Below are 18,752 nucleotides of genomic sequence, written 5' to 3' on the forward strand. Positions count from 1 at the left end.
CAAAACCCGTGTAAAAACGAAAAAAGTCCAAAAACAAAAAACGAAAAAACTCCAAAAAAAAAGAAAAAAAAGAGTCCAACGAAAAAAACGTAAAAAAAAAAAACAAAACCAAAAAAATAACCAAAAAACGTTTTTAAACCAAAATATTTTCAAACCATGTAAATGTAAATGTGTAAATTCAATTGGGCCAAGTTAGAGTCAAAGATCAAAGCGACTATGTCCTAGTCGGAACTCTGTCGAGTCATAAACCCGTCTTCCTTTACATTTTGGGTCTTTTCAAAATTCAAGTCAAGTCCTAAGGCGTCACGCCGTCATTTTGGACTCCCTACCCCAACTCAATTAGGAGCTAAACATTTCCACACCTCGACTCACGCACTCGAGGCTAACACATCGAGTCATTCCAAAACCCGTCTCTTGAATTCTCCTAATGACACGTTCGGGACACACATACCCGAACCTCGAGTCAAGTCTGTCTTAAACAATACACGTCTTAGAATTTACACATGTCATCAGTCCTGTCTGTAAGGTCAATCATATAAGGGTCACTCCGTCAAAGTCAACACTCGAGTCTAAAATTATAGTCAAGCACCGTGAATTCAAACACGAGAAGTCGCTCACGACATTTCATGAATTCACAAGTCGACGTCTAGATTTATCATCTTGTCCTTTCCTTTTGTTTATTGCCTTAATATGCGTGACCCCATGTCGAATCGAGTGTAATGCGCGTCATTTCTGTCGAGTAGGAATCCAGCAAGTTCTGTCAATCAGCAAAGTCACGAAGCAGATCAAGCCAACATCACCGTGTCTCTCCAAGATGTTTATGCCATGGTCCTAGGAGTTCAAGCTACAGTGGAAAATTTGAGCATTCGCGTCCTCACCCTTGAAAATGGAATGGTGAAAAAGAACACACCACCTAGAGAAACCTCTAGTCTAGGTCGTCCAAAGCTTACCTCTTGCAATAACCATCGTCCTAGAAAGCCGAAAACAGCTGAAAGGAAACCTGGGAGGCATCAAAGGGTGCTTTCTGATTTAGGCATGTCTTATGCCGATGCTTTGAAGAGACTCTCTGCCCAAGGCAAGCTACATCCAATAGAGCCGACTCCGGATCCACCTTTAGAGAAACATGTGAACCTCTGGAAAGGCAACAAATACTGCTTATATCACCAAGTTAGGGGTCATGATATTGAAGAGTGTTTTCTCTTGAAACACACCATCCAAGATATGATCGAAGTGGGCAAGCTTCCTAAGCCACCTTCTGTCGGAAAATCCAAGAAAATCGACCCTCTTGGGCTAATATCATTAAACATGATGAAGAACCATCTCTAGATTGTTCTCATCTCCTCAATCCTCGTGATGACGAAGAGATCAACGTGCTCGAAGACGACGATATCCAAAGTGGAATGCTCATGCTTTCCATTACCTTCAACAATAAATTCTCCAAAATAGAAGGAGCCATTGATAATCTAAACTTCCGACTTTCCAACATGGAGAAACAGTTTTCTTTGAAATGAGTAAGAAGCTTGATGCCCGACCTCTCAAGATGAAAAGTGTCAGACAAACCCTCGCCTTGACGGTCTTAAGGAGAAAGCAACGAATGGACAATCTATTCCTAGTTCTTCTCATCCAAGAATCAATATCAACAAAGGCAACCTCATGGAGCCTCCGGGGTCATTTACAAAGGCTTCCGAAAATAAGGGCACACCTCCTAGGAAATTTACCAACATTGGTATTACATACACCGATGCCCTTCAGAGACTCATGGAGCGACGAATGTTGAAGCCTATAGGACCTACGCCTAACCCAGAGAAGAAATCCAAGTTTTGGGATGGGAATGCCTACTACAAATACCATAGAGGCAAAGGGCATGATACAGAGAAATGTTACAAATTTAAAAACGACATTCAGGATATGATCGAAAGCGGGGAATTGTCCCTCTCGACCCTTAACTCACATGGCAGGTTAGGCAATCCTCATGGATATACCACTTATCAAGAAACTTTTCTTGACTATTACCCTTTCAATGTTCCCAATGACGAAGATGAGGTGTGATGTGGGTTGAGGTCGTCACTCATCCAATCAAACACATTTATAATACTCAACAAACAACTAGTTAGCGGTAAGTCGAGGTCGATCCATGGGACGGTGTGCTTTGGGTTCTAAGTCTATCTATCTCGATCTATGCTAGTGTCACGATTTGGTTGGGTTTATAGTTGTGTCTAGACTAATGCAAATAATATAGTAAAACAAGCAATAAAAGGAAAGATGTAAACAATTGATTAAAAGTGCTAGGATATCATGGGGTCATAGGGGATTCATGGTATTGATCATACAAACATGTTTACAAAGTTGCAAGCAATTAATGTTGTGGAGGAACCGAGTTGGGTTATGTCTTACGGTTCATAGGAAGAGTTGGGTCCCGGAGCCGAATCGATTAGATTGTACAACACCTACAAGTCGACTTACTTTCCTCCTATTCAACTTCTATGCATGGTCTAACAAGACTCGAGTTGGTTTATATCTTACAAGTCAAGTTGAGTAGATAAGAGATGGTAAAAATGCAAGGATTCATAGGCTTAGCATTTCATCAAACATAACATGTGCATAAAGTTGACATCACAACAAGCAAGCAATTTAATCATGTGAACATATTAGATTAAGCATGAATCAATCCCATGTTGGTTTCCCCTAATTACCCATTAATCCTAGCTAAGAGACTACTCACTCATTATCATGGAAAATATGTCATTAATGGTGTCAATCATCACAACAAGTATAAACATGATAATAGAATGAAGAAATGAACAATAAAGATTAAAGAGTAAAGGAATTATACCAAACTTGAGATGATTCCAAATAATAAAGCAAAGAATAATAGAAGAAACTTGATTGATTGATGGAAGGTTGTCAATCTCCCAATAATAACCCAATAATCTTCTAATTACCCAATAATAAACTTGAATAATAAACTTGAACAATAATTAAGGAGAGATTAATGTGTAATTTGTGGAAAGATTAAAGAGTAATCTATTCTAATCTACTCCTAATCTAATCTAAAGAAGGATTTTCTACTCTAAAAACTTGTGTCCAAGGATTATTACAAATGGGGTATTTATAGTGGAAATTAGGTGGATGCATTAGGGTTAACTAAGGGATAAACTAGTAATTACACTTTTGAGTTTAGAGCAGGGAGGAGCCGGTATTTTTCGGAGGAAGGGAGTCTTTCTTGAAAGCTTGAAGAACGAATTTGCGTTGGACTGGAATCCGGGCGGATTGGTGTCGGGACGGGCGGATTGTAGCAGGGGAATCCGAGCGGATTTGGAGCAAGACGCTCGGATTGTAGCAAGGGAGGAATCCGAGCGGATTTGGAGCAATCCGAGCGGATTTGGGACAATCCGAGCGTCTTCAGCGCGGGACGCGCGGATTCCTGTACAGCTTCTTTGTTTGAGCTCGGATTGTAAAACGGACGTCATTTTCTCATCCGGACTCCTATTGGAGTGATTCAAAAGCCTAGATCGCTTGTTTTTTCGACGCCGTTCCATCTAGCATATTTTCAGAGCCAAAGGAGCAACTCTTGGTTTGCGTTCCGAGCAATTTTCTTCATGAATGGCTTCCTTGCTTTTCCTCCTTGCTTTAAACCTTATGACCCTTCTATATAATCTTTATTCTTACGTCATTGGTCATCATTCTTGCCTCCTCTTCATACTAGTCCATCTAATATCATCAATAAGCTTCCAAATATGCACGAAAGACGGGAATTTCCGCCTTATTATCTCCTTTTCTACAAAACATATGAAATGCGATAGAAAAGCAAATAGGAAGGTTTTGACGGATAAAATGGCCATAGAATGTTATAATAGTATGCAAAATAGGCTCAATTAGGGGACTAAATGTGCGCATATAATGTTCACATCAAATATCCCCAAACCGAACCTTTACTCGTCCCGAGTAAAGAGGTGACTAAAACTAGACCTTTATTTAAACTAACCTAATAACATAACCGATATGAGACAATTAGCGGGTCTCACTCCGCCCCTTCAACTCACAACAAGACAACCATGAGGTAGGATGCCTTCTTGCAAGGCAAGGTGGGTCTTGCCAAAATGGCGACACATCCAAACATTAAGCACACAAAATCACATAATGGATGCATCTACAAAAAGAATAGCCACTTTCCTCATCTAAGTGGCGGAAATTATCTACAAGGGAAGCAATTCAAGGGTACACAATCCTTCATAGATGCAATTTGTTCAAACTACTAAGCCTAGAAGGATACCACTAAATCACCTCCAAGTTGTGTCAAGCTAGGGTACCTTTGTCCTCAATCGTTAAATGCTTTTGTCAAGAGTAGACTCCCTATGGTGTTAGAAACACTGGAGGATCGCGGAATTCCTCCTCTTGCCTAGACAAGAAGAAGGGTCATCCCCTCTCTACCATGCACAAAAATGGATATGATGGATAAAGGGATCAATAGATATTTGAGTTTCACTTTGGGAGTTTGCTTTTGTTTTTGTTTTTCCCCCCAATTTCTTGTGGCATTTGACATTTGAGAACACTTTCTTTGCCATTTCTTTTTGATTTTTGGCATTTCAACACTTGACAACTTTCAACTTTTCTTTGCATTTATTTTTGAACATTTTCAAAGTCACCCCAATTAGTAACGAGGGTGCCTTGTATTTGAAGCTTAGGAGTTCTATTTTTGCTCCTCTTTTCATTTGATGCATTTTTTTTTTGCAAACTTTCTTTCACTTTTCATTTCATTGAACTCAAATTGATTTCTTTTTGTGTGCCCATTCCCTTTTTGATGACAAAATGTATGGTAGAACATGGATGAATGATGGATGCATGGTTTCAAGGGTCACCTTGGAATAAACGGTAGCCAAGGAGTTATCACACCACAAGGTAGTCTTGACTAGGCCTTAATTCATGGGTCAAAGGATACTAGCATGACACATCCTAGGGTGTTTTACAAGTATTCTAACAAGCAAAGTCTTAAGAATAAAAAGCATCTACTAGGGCCTATATACACTTGTCAAGCTTCCCAAGTGGACGGTTTCGCAAAATTTTCTAACATGCAACTACATGCCATGATGCAACTAACATATATACATCCTAATGCAAATGATTCTACCAACTAATATGCCATATAAACTAAATGCAAGTCCTAAGTTCACATTGTTTTTACCGCATCAATCAAAATAAAGCCACATAGTCATTAACATAAAGAGGAAAAAAGAGATTGGAAAGATCATACCATGCGGTCTTCATATTCCTCATGCCTCGGATGTGGCGTAGTCAATCAATGTGAACAAGGATGAACAAACACAATATATACAAAACAATATATACAAGACTACACTACAAAGGAAATGAACATGTTTTTGGATTTTTCAATTTTTCAAATTTTTATGGTTTTTGTTTTTATGAAATTAAAAGACATAATTTTTATGTATTTTTGGAATATAAAATTCCCATCCCCCACTTTATTTTGGACATTGTCCTCAATGTACATGTAGGAGTAGGAATGAAAAAGAAATACATGTTTTTGGATTTTTGATTTTTTTGAAATAAAGTACGAATGCAATGATATGGTATGAATGCATGCTCTAACTAAATGCAATTCTATATGACATATATAACAAGTGAATGCAATCTAAACTATACTATATGATGCATGATTTCTAGTAAATTATGGTCACTTATGATCAAACCTCCCCAAACCGATTTAAACACTATTTCTAGTGTAGAAAAGAATAGGATTGGTCATTAGTGATTATGCATGAATTCTAGTCTATATGCAACTATCTACATGAATCATGTGAGATATATTACAATGCAAACTATACTATATGAACTAACTAATGCAAATGCAATATGAGATATAATACAAATGCAAGCTAAATGTATATGTATATAACCAAATGCAAGTATAAATGTAATGCAAAGTCAAGGGAAAGGATATCTTACAAATGGTGGTTTGAGATAGGACTCCACCAAACTAGTTCAATTTGTAAAGGTTCTTGTCGATAGAGCTCAAGGCTCTTAGTAGAAGATCAAAAGCTTGTGAACAAGCTCTAAATAAGCATATGTATGGGTTGCTCTACTTGAACATGAAATTTAGCCAAGGAAGTTTGTCAAATATCCTTTCTTTCACCTTGTCCTTGGCACTAGAGCTTTCCCGATGCTTCAAACCAATTAGCCCATGATTCAATTCATCACTAGGTATGAAGTATGGTTTATTTTCGTCCGGAGACTTCCACTTACCACCTTCTCTTTCACTTTCGGTGATGATGATAGCATTTGAATTTATCAATCCTTCATGAGTAGAAGGAGAATCCTTATGACCTTGATGACCGAGTTCCTTGGAAGTGGACATTGTGGGTGCCAAATTTCCACAAGTAGCTTCACGTGAAAGTTTCTCTTTGAGCTTTGCCACCAAGTAGCTTTTGTATGATGCCTTGACCTTTTGAAGAAGGTCCACCATATCCTCTCCAACAATCATTGGCTCCATGGTAGGGGCCAAGTAGTTTTCATGGGAAATGGGCAAAAGGAATTCATCTTCTTCATGGAAGCATACCTCAAACTTCTCAAGGATGGGCTCCTCAAGTAAGGCAATCTCACAACTCCATTCCTCTTCTTCATTGCAAGACACATATCCCGCATAAGCTTCTTCCATAGGCTTGTCATCATCGTTATCTCCATATGAATCATAGATGGGGGCTTCACTCCTCTTCATTAATTCTTTATCCAACACCTCAATGTTCACATCAAATGATACACCCTCATACTCACAAAGGCTAAGAGTATTTGGCTTACTCAACCTCATGTCTTCATCATCAAATACCACACTTTCATACTCACAAGAGCCCAAAGAGGTTGGCTCTTCCCACTTCTCATCAAAGGTAACTCCTTCAAACTCACATTCATGGTCAATGTCCAAGGAGTGGTGGGGGGTGGTTTCTTGGGATTCTCTCATTTAAGCAATTTGAATCTCCAACTCCTCTCTTTGGATAACAATGTCTTTAAGAACATTATCTTCTTTTCGGCTCTCTTCTAGCATTTGTTTGAAGAAGTTTTGTTGATCTCCCATCATTTGGAGAATCATGTTTTGAATGGGTTCATCTTTTTGTTGTGGGTAGGTGTGAAAGTGGTTGTATTGTGGCAATTGAAGTTCATTGTGAAATGGGTATTGGGTGTGGTGATTTTGGTGGGAAAAATTGGGGTAGTGGTTAGGATTTTTGTTGTACAAATAATAAGGTAGGTACATCCAATAGGGCCGACTCCGGATCCACCTTTAGAGAAACATGTGAACCTCTGGAAAGGCAACAAATACTGCTTATATCACCAAGTTAGGGGTCATGATATTGAAGAGTGTTTTCTCTTGAAACACACCATCCAAGATATGATCGAAGTGGGCAAGCTTCCTAAGCCACCTTCTGTCGGAAAATCCAAGAAAATCGACCCTCTTGGGCTAATATCATTAAACATGATGAAGAACCATCTCTATATTGTTCTCATCTCCTCAATCCTCGTGATGACGAAGAGATTAACGTGCTCGAAGACGACGATATCCAAAGTGGAATGCTCATGCTTTCCATTACCTTCAACAATAAATTCTCCAAAATAGAAGGAGCCATTGATAATCTAAACTTCCGACTTTCCAACATGGAGAAACAGTTTGCTGAAATGAGTAAGAAGCTTGATGCCCGACCTCTCAAGATGAAAAGTGTCCAGACAAACCCTCAGCTTGACAGTCTTAAGGAGAAAGCAACGAATGGACAATCTATTCCTAGTTCTTCTCATCCAAGAATCAATATCAACAAAGGCAACCTCATGGAGCCTCCGGGGTCATTTACAAAGGCTTCCGAAAATAAGGGCACACCTCCTAGGAAATTTACCAACATTGGTATTACATACACCGATGCCCTTCAGAGACTCATGGAGCGACGAATGTTGAAGCCTATAGGACCTACGCCTAACCCAGAGAAGAAATCCAAGTTTTGGGATGGGAATGCCTACTACAAATACCATAGAGGCAAAGGGCATGATACAGAGAAATGTTACAAATTTAAAAACGACATTCAGGATATGATCGAAAGCGGGGAATTGTCCCTCTCGACCCTTAACTCACATGGCAGGTTAGGCAATCCTCATGGATATACCACTTATCAAGAAACTTTTCTTGACTATTACCCTTTCAATGTTCCCAATGACGAAGATGAGGTGTGATGTGGGTTGAGGTCGTCACTCATCCAATCAAACACATTTATAATACTCAACAAACAACTAGTTAGCGGTAAGTCGAGGTCGATCCATGGGACGGTGTGCTTTGGGTTCTAAGTCTATCTATCTCGATCTATGCTAGTGTCACGATTTGGTTGGGTTTATAGTTGTGTCTAGACTAATGCAAATAATATAGTAAAACAAGCAATAAAAGGAAAGATGTAAACAATTGATTAAAAGTGCTAGGATATCATGGGGTCATAGGGGATTCATGGTATTGATCATACAAACATGTTTACAAAGTTGCAAGCAATTAATGTTGTGGAGGAACCGAGTTGGGTTATGTCTTACGGTTCATAGGAAGAGTTGGGTCCCGGAGCCGAATCGATTAGATTGTACAACACCTACAAGTCGACTTACTTTCCTCCTATTCAACTTCTATGCATGGTCTAACAAGACTCGAGTTGGTTTATATCTTACAAGTCAAGTTGAGTAGATAAGAGATGGTAAAAATGCAAGGATTCATAGGCTTAGCATTTCATCAAACATAACATGTGCATAAAGTTGACATCACAACAAGCAAGCAATTTAATCATGTGAACATATTAGATTAAGCATGAATCAATCCCATGTTGGTTTCCCCTAATTACCCATTAATCCTAGCTAAGAGACTACTCACTCATTATCATGGAAAATATGTCATTAATGGTGTCAATCATCACAACAAGTATAAACATGATAATAGAATGAAGAAATGAACAATAAAGATTAAAGAGTAAAGGAATTATACCAAACTTGAGATGATTCCAAATAATAAAGCAAAGAATAATAGAAGAAACTTGATTGATTGATGGAAGGTTGTCAATCTCCCAATAATAACCCAATAATCTTCTAATTACCCAATAATAAACTTGAATAATAAACTTGAACAATAATTAAGGAGAGATTAATGTGTAATTTGTGGAAAGATTAAAGAGTAATCTATTCTAATCTACTCCTAATCTAATCTAAAGAAGGATTTTCTACTCTAAAAACTTGTGTCCAAGGATTATTACAAATGGGGTATTTATAGTGGAAATTAGGTGGATGCATTAGGGTTAACTAAGGGATAAACTAGTAATTACACTTTTGAGTTTAGAGCAGGGAGGAGCCGGTATTTTTCGGAGGAAGGGAGTCTTTCTTGAAAGCTTGAAGAACGAATTTGCGTTGGACTGGAATCCGGGCGGATTGGTGTCGGGACGGGCGGATTGTAGCAGGGGAATCCGAGCGGATTTGGAGCAAGACGCTCGGATTGTAGCAAGGGAGGAATCCGAGCGGATTTGGAGCAATCCGAGCGGATTTGGGACAATCCGAGCGTCTTCAGCGCGGGACGCGCGGATTCTGTACACTTCTTTGTTTGAGCTCGGATTGTAAAACGGACGTCATTTTCTCATCCGGACTCCTATTGGAGTGATTCAAAAGCCTAGATCGCTTGTTTTTTCGACGCCGTTCCATCTAGCATATTTTCAGAGCCAAAGGAGCAACTCTTGGTTTGCGTTCCGAGCAATTTTCTTCATGAATGGCTTCCTTGCTTTTCCTCCTTGCTTTAAACCTTATGACCCTTCTATATAATCTTTATTCTTACGTCATTGGTCATCATTCTTGCCTCCTCTTCATACTAGTCCATCTAATATCATCAATAAGCTTCCAAATATGCACGAAAGACGGGAATTTCCGCCTTATTATCTCCTTTTCTACAAAACATATGAAATGCGATAGAAAAGCAAATAGGAAGGTTTTGACGGATAAAATGGCCATAGAATGTTATAATAGTATGCAAAATAGGCTCAATTAGGGGACTAAATGTGCGCATATAATGTTCACATCAAGGTGCTCAAATGGGTGAATGCTCAAAGTCAGATGCCGAAGCCAGTTGCTGGAAGGGAAAATGCTCAAGCATGGGCCGATGATTACGAGTCTAGGTCTAAGATCGCGTCAAAGTCCGGGTCCGAGTCCGAGTCTTAGGCTTTCTATCTCATATTTATTCTAGTATCTTTCTCTATTTTCATTCCTAGTGACAACCTGGGGGCTGTCCCACGAGTCACATGTCTTCTCGATTTTATGTTAAATACATTCATTCTCCATTTCAATAAAAGTATAAAAGCACACTTTTCAATCCACATATTCTATCATATCTCTTCCTCTACCCTTTTTCCTGTGACAACAAGAATTGGTTTGAGACATTTTTTAAAATGACAACAACAACACATGACAGTCAATGTGAGTGCACTTATATGATGTTCCGTTCAAAGTTGTAGAGGACCTGAAACTCCGTCTTCTTTTCTTACCTATTCCATGTCTGGCAATAGAAACCACAATATAACCCTAGTCTAGGATGTGCATATCTCAAGAGATTCTAGGACGAATCCAGACCGTCTCCCTTGTTGACAATCCATGACGGAAGGCAAGCCCATTCCCCACAATAAACAACCCGTGTTACTAAAAGACCAACCCGTTTCACACTAAAGGTGCTAGTCTGACCCAAGTCCATCCAAGACGATACGAGCCATGAACAGAGACAAAGGCTCAATCAAGAGAGATGACCGAAATCAATATCCAAGGCCGCAGTTGTGCCTATGATCCAGGACAAAAGAGTCAAAAGAAGAAGGCTCAATCAAGCAAGTCAATATCCAAAGTCAAAGTTATCCTCAAAAAAACCGAATCAAAAGTCTAAGCAAAAAGCCGAGATATATTCTAGACCAAGAATCTGAGTCTGAATCAAGAACGAGTATGAAATCAAATATAGAACACTATTGCAGTCTATATAGAATCAAGTTACAGTATAGAATCAAGACATCGATAAAGATGGTTAGCTAGCAACCCACTAAGCCTTTCACACATCACACACCCTAAGTCCTTCTCGAGACCGTTACAAGGAGATAGTTAGGAATTTTGAGAATCCTCTAAAGCTTGTCAAATATACCCATCCTTTAGGGCCAAGACATGGAAATTTGAACCCACGTCATTTTAACCTACCTTTACGTGCTCAGGCTACATCAAGCCAAGAGACTCCATTTCCAAGCCACATTACCGGCCATAACCCCATCAAGCCTTAACTCCACAAAATCAAGCTCCAGAGATTTGTTCATCAAAGCCTCTTATTACCGAGCTCCACATTCCAAATATCCAATCCAGTTTCACCTTGACCCATAAACGGAGTCTTCAAATACTTTGCTATCTAGAATGGGACATACTCATATCATCCTTAGGGTCCACTAAGTGTGATCACACGATAAGGAAGTTTTTTACAAAATTAATTATACCTCTTTGATCTATGATCAGAGGGAGTTATCTCAAATCAATTCTTCGAGTCACCAAAGGAATATTACCCTTGCGACCCATACACTTTAAGGCCCTAACAACATAGCTTAGGCACACACTAGAACTACGAGCATGGTTTAATTTCACCTTTTCAGGTGGATACGTAGGCAGTCCTTTCTTACACAAGAAGGATACAACCACAACACCCAAACAAAATTAACCGAACCTCAGAACTACGGCCTGGTTTGATTTCACTTCACGTGAATACGTAGGCAGTCCTCAAGGACACAACCATCCCCACTTCTATCAACTTTCAACCTCTATTTCAACCTTCCAGCCTCAATTAACATCCCTTCCACAACCAACACCTCTATACTGGGGGCTCCTTCTTGTCGCCCAATCTCCTTTTTACCAAATTCAAGAGTCACCTTCTCATCCTGGGGGCTTCTCTTCCAAGATGCCACCCTTACTTTATTCTTTTAAGCCAAGTTAGTACTTGGTCTGGACGATGACAAAGGTCTTAGATCGATTCTCCAATTTATCGTGCCTCAGAAGGGTCTCTTTTACAGCGAGCGGCAGCAAAAGGCGTCCAAGTAGACAGCTGATCCATAACTCATGCCTTGCCTTTATATGTACCCATTACAATTATTCTACCTTTGGAACTGATACGCGTTATCACCCACACTCGGCTAGGGGTTGCGCATACTTAGGCAAAGTTATTCGTGCGTTGTGTCAGAGTCATCCCTGTGTCGCGTCAGTCAAACTAACCTAAGTCTACATTTCACGTCCGCATAAGGTCTACGTCGCGTCAGTCCCGTGTCTAAAGCCCATTGAATATGCATAACGCATTACAAATGACAAACTTCTTTGAACAAGTTTTAAACGACTTTTAAAAAGAAACGACTTTTGCAAAACCTATGTGTTCCCTCATTCGAGGTCCATGTGATAATTGCTTACATGCATATATTAGATTGCATTCTTGTGTGGCTACTAACCATGCAGGTAAGTATTAGAAGCAGTACTTTACCAAGACCTTGCTTGTCACAACGAGCGAGTATTTCCCGACAGGTGTTTCGACACGCCTTCATTTCCCCAAGCGAGAGTAAGCGGATAGACAATCTCTCTCAAGACATGGAAATAAATTCCCGGTTATATTTCCCTAAGCGAGAGTAAGCGGATAGACAATCTCTCTCAAGACATGGAAATAAATTCCAGATTATGTTCCCCAACGAGAGTTCACGACCGACAGTCACTTCCTCTCGAGACATGGAGATCAACATTGACCCCGCGTTCTTTCAAAGTTTATTTGAAGACGACCCAAGCAGCTTCCCCAGCAGTTCCCACCTGTGTCCTGCTATTCACAATATTTCTTGTTTTCTCACAGAGTTCGGCAAAGATGTCGTTCTCCAGGAGTTCCCAAACCAGAGCCTCCTTCCTTAGGTTCGTAAACCCAAAGTTAGGATTCTTACCCCTAGAATTCTTAGATCCCAAAATGGCTTTCCTTAAGTTCATAAGCCTTTAAGCTCCCACACCAACGTCCTTAGGTTCATAAACCCATAAAATCCTTTTGGAGTTCTCATACCTCAGAAAGCTTAAACGCACGCGTTTAAAACAAGAATTAGTAACCCGGCAGTTCCTAAACTTAACCTTAGGATCCCAATTCCTTTAGGTTCACAAGCCTTTAAGTTCCCATACCAGCCGCCCTTTTAGATTCGTATACCCAGGTTCACACACCTAGCTTCTTTTAAGTTCTCAAACTCCCTAGAGTTCATACACTTCTACCCTTAGGATCATATGCCTTAGGATCACCTTATACCCCTTAGGATCATATTCCTTAGGATCACCTTATACCCTTTATGATCATATTCCTTTAGGATCACCTTTTTCCTTTTAGGATCATATTCCTTTAGGATCACCTTATACCCTTTAGGATCATATTCCTTGGGATCACCTTCTTCCTTTAGGATCATCACTTCCTTAGAGTTCCTACACTCAAACCTTGGTTACCCCTTAAGTTGAACTTATATTTGACCTCCTTCTCGTCGATGTTTTCCTTTAGGGTCCCACACCCTAGCACAATCCTTATATATCTTTTAGGTCTTACCCTTAGCTCTTATGCTTACCCTTAGCTCCTACGCACCTCCGGAAACATCTCGGGAAAGAAGTCTCAGGTATGGTCTCTTCTTATGGCTGGCGAGCTTCCTTACGTAGTCTAATAGACTTTAAACGACCCTCCCCGATAGTCGACAGACTCTAAAATGTTCTCGACGACAGGTCCTTGGTTCAGACCCCTTGAACCACCTCACCTCGCCATAGTCGTCAGGTTATAATCTTCGATTGACCTGATGGCTATACTTTGACTTTCGCCTTCTCCAAGCCTCAGTCAAAGTGGGGGCTCTGTAGACACCTCATTTCTGCACCTCTCGCAAATCACCCGGTGATGATTGGGCCGCATGTTTGGTATACGGAACGATTTGTGACAGTTCGTAAGTTTATCGTCAAGTGGTCGCTCAAAAAATTGTGTCTACCCCTTAGTCGTCATCTACGTGCCGATACGGTCGTTTTGGCAGTAATTAGAGTACATTTGGAGTCTGGGTCAAAAACCGTCTTCATTTCCTAAAACCGTCAAATCCCGAGTCAAAGCAATGTGCTTGTCTACCTAAGTTTAGGATGTCATAAAATGTCATGAGTATTCTCATTTTGAGTCCTATGTCACTTCTTTGGGCTAGACTTAAAGTTTACATTACAAAATGTGCATTTCATTTAGTTAAAATGATAACCCGAACTTTAGGCCCGCTTTACGAGGTCATAACGACTTTTTTTGGGTCAGGCCTATTTCACAGAAAGTTCTAGATTTCTTTCTTAGCTTTCCTACGCCACCGAAATCACCTTAATCCGAGTCTTGTAGAGAAAGTTATGCCTAAAATACGACAGACTGTCAAACGCGCTTTCTTGCGCAGGAGGAACCCGCTGAGGAAAGGACGCTGCAGGTGCTGCGCCTCTTCCAAGAGACGCAGCTCTGCTGCGCCTTTTCCTCAAGGTTTTCTTTTTGTCCAAGTTTCCGCGTTTATCCTAAGTCGGTTGTTTCCGGATCTTTCTCTCCTTTCCTAAACCCTAATTCCGTGATTAGTATAAATAGGAGACTTCGCTCCTCATATTTCTCACGCGAGTGTCCGCCCTTCTCTTCTCCCTTTGCATTCTAGACCTTTGTTCTTACTTTTTGGCGTCTACGTTCTTGAACATTCGACCACGTAAGCTCGGATCCTTCTGAGTACCAGCCTTGTTTGCATGACCGACCAATTTGACCAACTACACAATCAATCAACTTAATTAATCTAATCGTTTTCCTCTTACGAGGGCACTTTCTTTACATTCGCGTCGAGCATCACTAATCGATATCTTAGTCCTTCTCGTTTCGTCAAACATGTAAGTCTGAGGGTGTAAATCCTCCTTTATTTAATGTTATTTTACTTTTTGTATCATCAATTGTAAGGTTTATGTTGAAAATACCAATTAAAACCGATTTCTAAAACCGTGCTTTAAAACCCTTTTTACGGATTTCCAGAAGACAAACCGTCGAGAAAGGACGCAGCAACTGTTGCGCCTATTCAAAGGAGCGCAGTTCCTGCTGCGCCTCTTCGTGAGGCTGCCGCGGTTCCTGCTTCCTTTCTTCTTCCTTCGTCCTCTGTAATTCGTTCGTCTTTGTTTGTTTCGTTTGCTTTTGCTAATTCTTTGATACAATAGCATAATAATTTCATATGTATATTATTCATCATCATTAACATGTTTAATTCGTCATTAAAACCCGACTTAAATCCCAAGTAATCAATATTTGCGGGTTTTCGTCATAAAATTCAATCCGGGTTGTAGAAGTTCAATTTGTTCATATTGAGTTTCTGGAATTCGACCTTTGATAAGTTTTCATCTGTCTATTGTCATATTCGTCATTAATTTGTCGTTGATTCATCTTGTTTAGTTCATTCACCCATGTCATTAATCCATCATTCGTTCATGTAATTAATTCATTTGCATCCGTCTTATCCGTGTTTTATTGTTTTATGACCCCTCAATCACATGTAAATAACCTATTAACCACTTTCATCCGAGTAAATAATTTAATCAATCATTAAATTTACCAACGAGTATTAACAACACGCAATTCCGCTTCACGGACGAGAATTCAAAGTCAGAAACAGACGCAAAGAATTTGCGCCTATTCAAGGACGCGCGCTCTGCTGCGCTTTGTTCGGTTGAATTCTGCCTCTGAACTCCGTTGTTGCTTGACTTAGTTATTTAGCTTACGTATAATTAACTATTATTCGTATTATCGCCTACTGACTTGTTCGTTAATTCATTCTTTCATTCGTTTTCTCAAATTATCCGTTTTAAAGGTATTTTCGACATAAATCGCCTAATCCATTGTAATTATTGTAATTTTCATTATTGTAATTTTCTTTATTGTATTTGTCATATTTATTGTATCATTTGTATGTTTTCACATGTAATTGAACATTAAATCCTACTTCGACCCAATTGATTGCTAATTACGTGTCAACCGACTTAGCCTAATTCTCACATGTTAGGATCAAAACTTGGATGTTGCATTGCATGCATATAATCGACGATATATCAAGTACGAATAATTTCCCTAATCATTAGTAGAGGCCGCTATCGAGGCGGGCGGGATTAGGTGTTCGATCAAAAGAGCTTCCTAATACGTACCCTCACCCCTTACTCCAGATCTCTGTGAACATCCGTGTTCATTGGCATCCACGAGAGTCATTCTAGACATAGAATGCTAAGGGTAACGATTGCTTAGTGTTCATGTCTCTACTTTGTGTCTTGACATGACACGAGGTATTCGAACGGTTCCAATTTCCCATAAAAATTGGTGGCGACTCCACAAATGCAAACGCTTATTCCCAAGCGCCCCCGTGGGCCCCCCGCTGTCCACATATTTATACTAATCACGTGAAGGAATTAGGGTTTCGGAGAGTCTTTGGAAGTGAATCTCGGAAAGATATGAAAAAGATACGAAAATTACGCAGAAAAAGACCTGGGAAGAGGCGCAGCAGCCCATGCGTCTCTTGGAAGAGGCGCAGCGAGCCATCGCGTCTCTTGGAAGAGGCGCAAAGACTGCCTGCGTCTGTTCCCAAGTGGTTTCCTCCTGCGGAAGAAAGATTTCTGTGTTTAAGTTATGGTAGGACGGAATATTTTGGTTTTCCTTAATATTTTGTATGAATATTACGGGAAATTGTTTACCAAAGAATAAAGATTGTGAAATATTTTAAAATATGGAATAGAAATATCCGGAACATTCCAGAACATTCTGACTCGGGATTTAACGGTTATCAGAAAATGAAGACCAAATGTACTCTAATTACTGTCAAAACGACCGTATCGGCACGTAGATGACAACTAAGAGGTAGACATTAATGTTTGAGCAATCGTTTGACGATAAACTTACGAACTGTCACAAATCATTCCGCGTACCAAACATGCGGCCCAATCATCACCGGGTGGTTTGCGAGAGGTGCATAAATGAGGTATCTACAGGTTGAATCTGTAATACATTTTAACCGTTGTTAATAATTTGGCGCAAAATTAGTGAAAAGTAATTACAACGGTTTTTTTAGAACCCGTTGTTATTAGGTTGTAACAACGGTTGTATACTGAATAACCGTTGTTATTAATGTTATGCAAATCTTAAGAACAACAGATTGCTTTATTCTGCTATACGCTACATAACACAAACACAAGCTAACTGCTACTATACACAAATATCATCCTCCATTCCTCCCTGATCGTCTCTCTGTTTTCATCTCCGTCACTGTTGTCACCCTCTTCTCTCCCTCATCGTGTTTATCAATCAGGTATATATGTTTCTTAGCAACGCTTATAGATATAGGATTGTATGTTCAATTTCCTAGCCTATGAATGTCAATTATTTTTGAATTTGTGAATTTTTTGGGTTATTATCTAATTTGTTGATAATTTAGCTTAATTACTTTCCGCAATTTTGTTTATTTGTTTGCCTATTATTGGATTTTCTGAATTAGTTGCCTATATATTACGAATGTATAAAAATGACTCGAACTTGGATGATTGATGCAAATATGAGTGACCGCAACTATAAGGATGGTTTAGCTGAATTTTATGAAGTCGTTTCAAACAATTTGAAAGGTTCTTCTAGTAATGCATGTCCTTGTAAAAGATGTAGTAATATTAGGTATATGGCTTTTCCGGACGTTAAAATACACCTAGAAAAGTGGAGATTTAGTCGATCCTATACACATTGGATTTTTCATGGGGAACCATTAGAGGACGAGAATAGCTTTGAAGAAGATGGTGTTGAGGTACACGAAAGGCTAACTGGTGATCCTGAGTTTGCCGAGTTTTTTGAGTTGGAAGAGTTAGAAGCAGAGAAGTTGAATGTTGGGTCTATAGATAATGAAGAGAATGATGATGAGTCGAATGCTTTTGAAGATGTAGGTGATGACACTATTAATTGGGATGACCTTAACAACATGTATGAGAAGTTGTGTGAGTCTGAAGCACCTCTGTATCCTGGTTGTAAGTTCACAAAAATGTCGGCTGTGGTGAAGTTGTATAATATCAAGGGGGAAAATGGGGTGAGTGACACGTGTTTCACTAGTTTTTTACCCTTGATAAATGAGTTGCTTCCAGATGGTAATGTTCTACCTGTTAAGACATATGAGGCGAAAAACTAATAAGAGGAGTGGGTATGAAATATGATAAAATACATGCATGTCCAAATGATTGCATATTGTATCGGAAATTATATCAAAACTTAACCAATTGCCCTAAATGTTTGGAGTGGCGTTATAAGGATAAGGAAGGGATCCCGGCTAAGGTGTTGTGGTATTTTCCAGTGATACCAAGATTCATAAGGATTTATGCGAATCCCGATGATTCAAAAATATTAACTTGGCATGAAACAGGAAGAATAAATGATGGAAAGCTAAGACACCCGGCAGATGGTATGCAATGGAAATCGTTCGACGCTAAGTATCCTGAGTTCGGCAATGAACCTAGAAACTTACGTCTAGCGCTTTTCACTGATGGAATGAACCCACGCAGAAACATGAGTAGCCAACATAGTACTTGGACGGTAGTGTTGGCTATTTATAACTTACCTCCATATGTGTGCATGAAAAGAAAGTATTTGATGTTGTCGTTAATTTCCGGCCCTAAACAACCTGGAAATGATA

This window comes from Silene latifolia, chromosome 3 (genome assembly GCF_048544455.1).
Source record: "Silene latifolia isolate original U9 population chromosome 3, ASM4854445v1, whole genome shotgun sequence".
Taxonomy (NCBI): Eukaryota; Viridiplantae; Streptophyta; class Magnoliopsida; order Caryophyllales; family Caryophyllaceae; genus Silene; species Silene latifolia.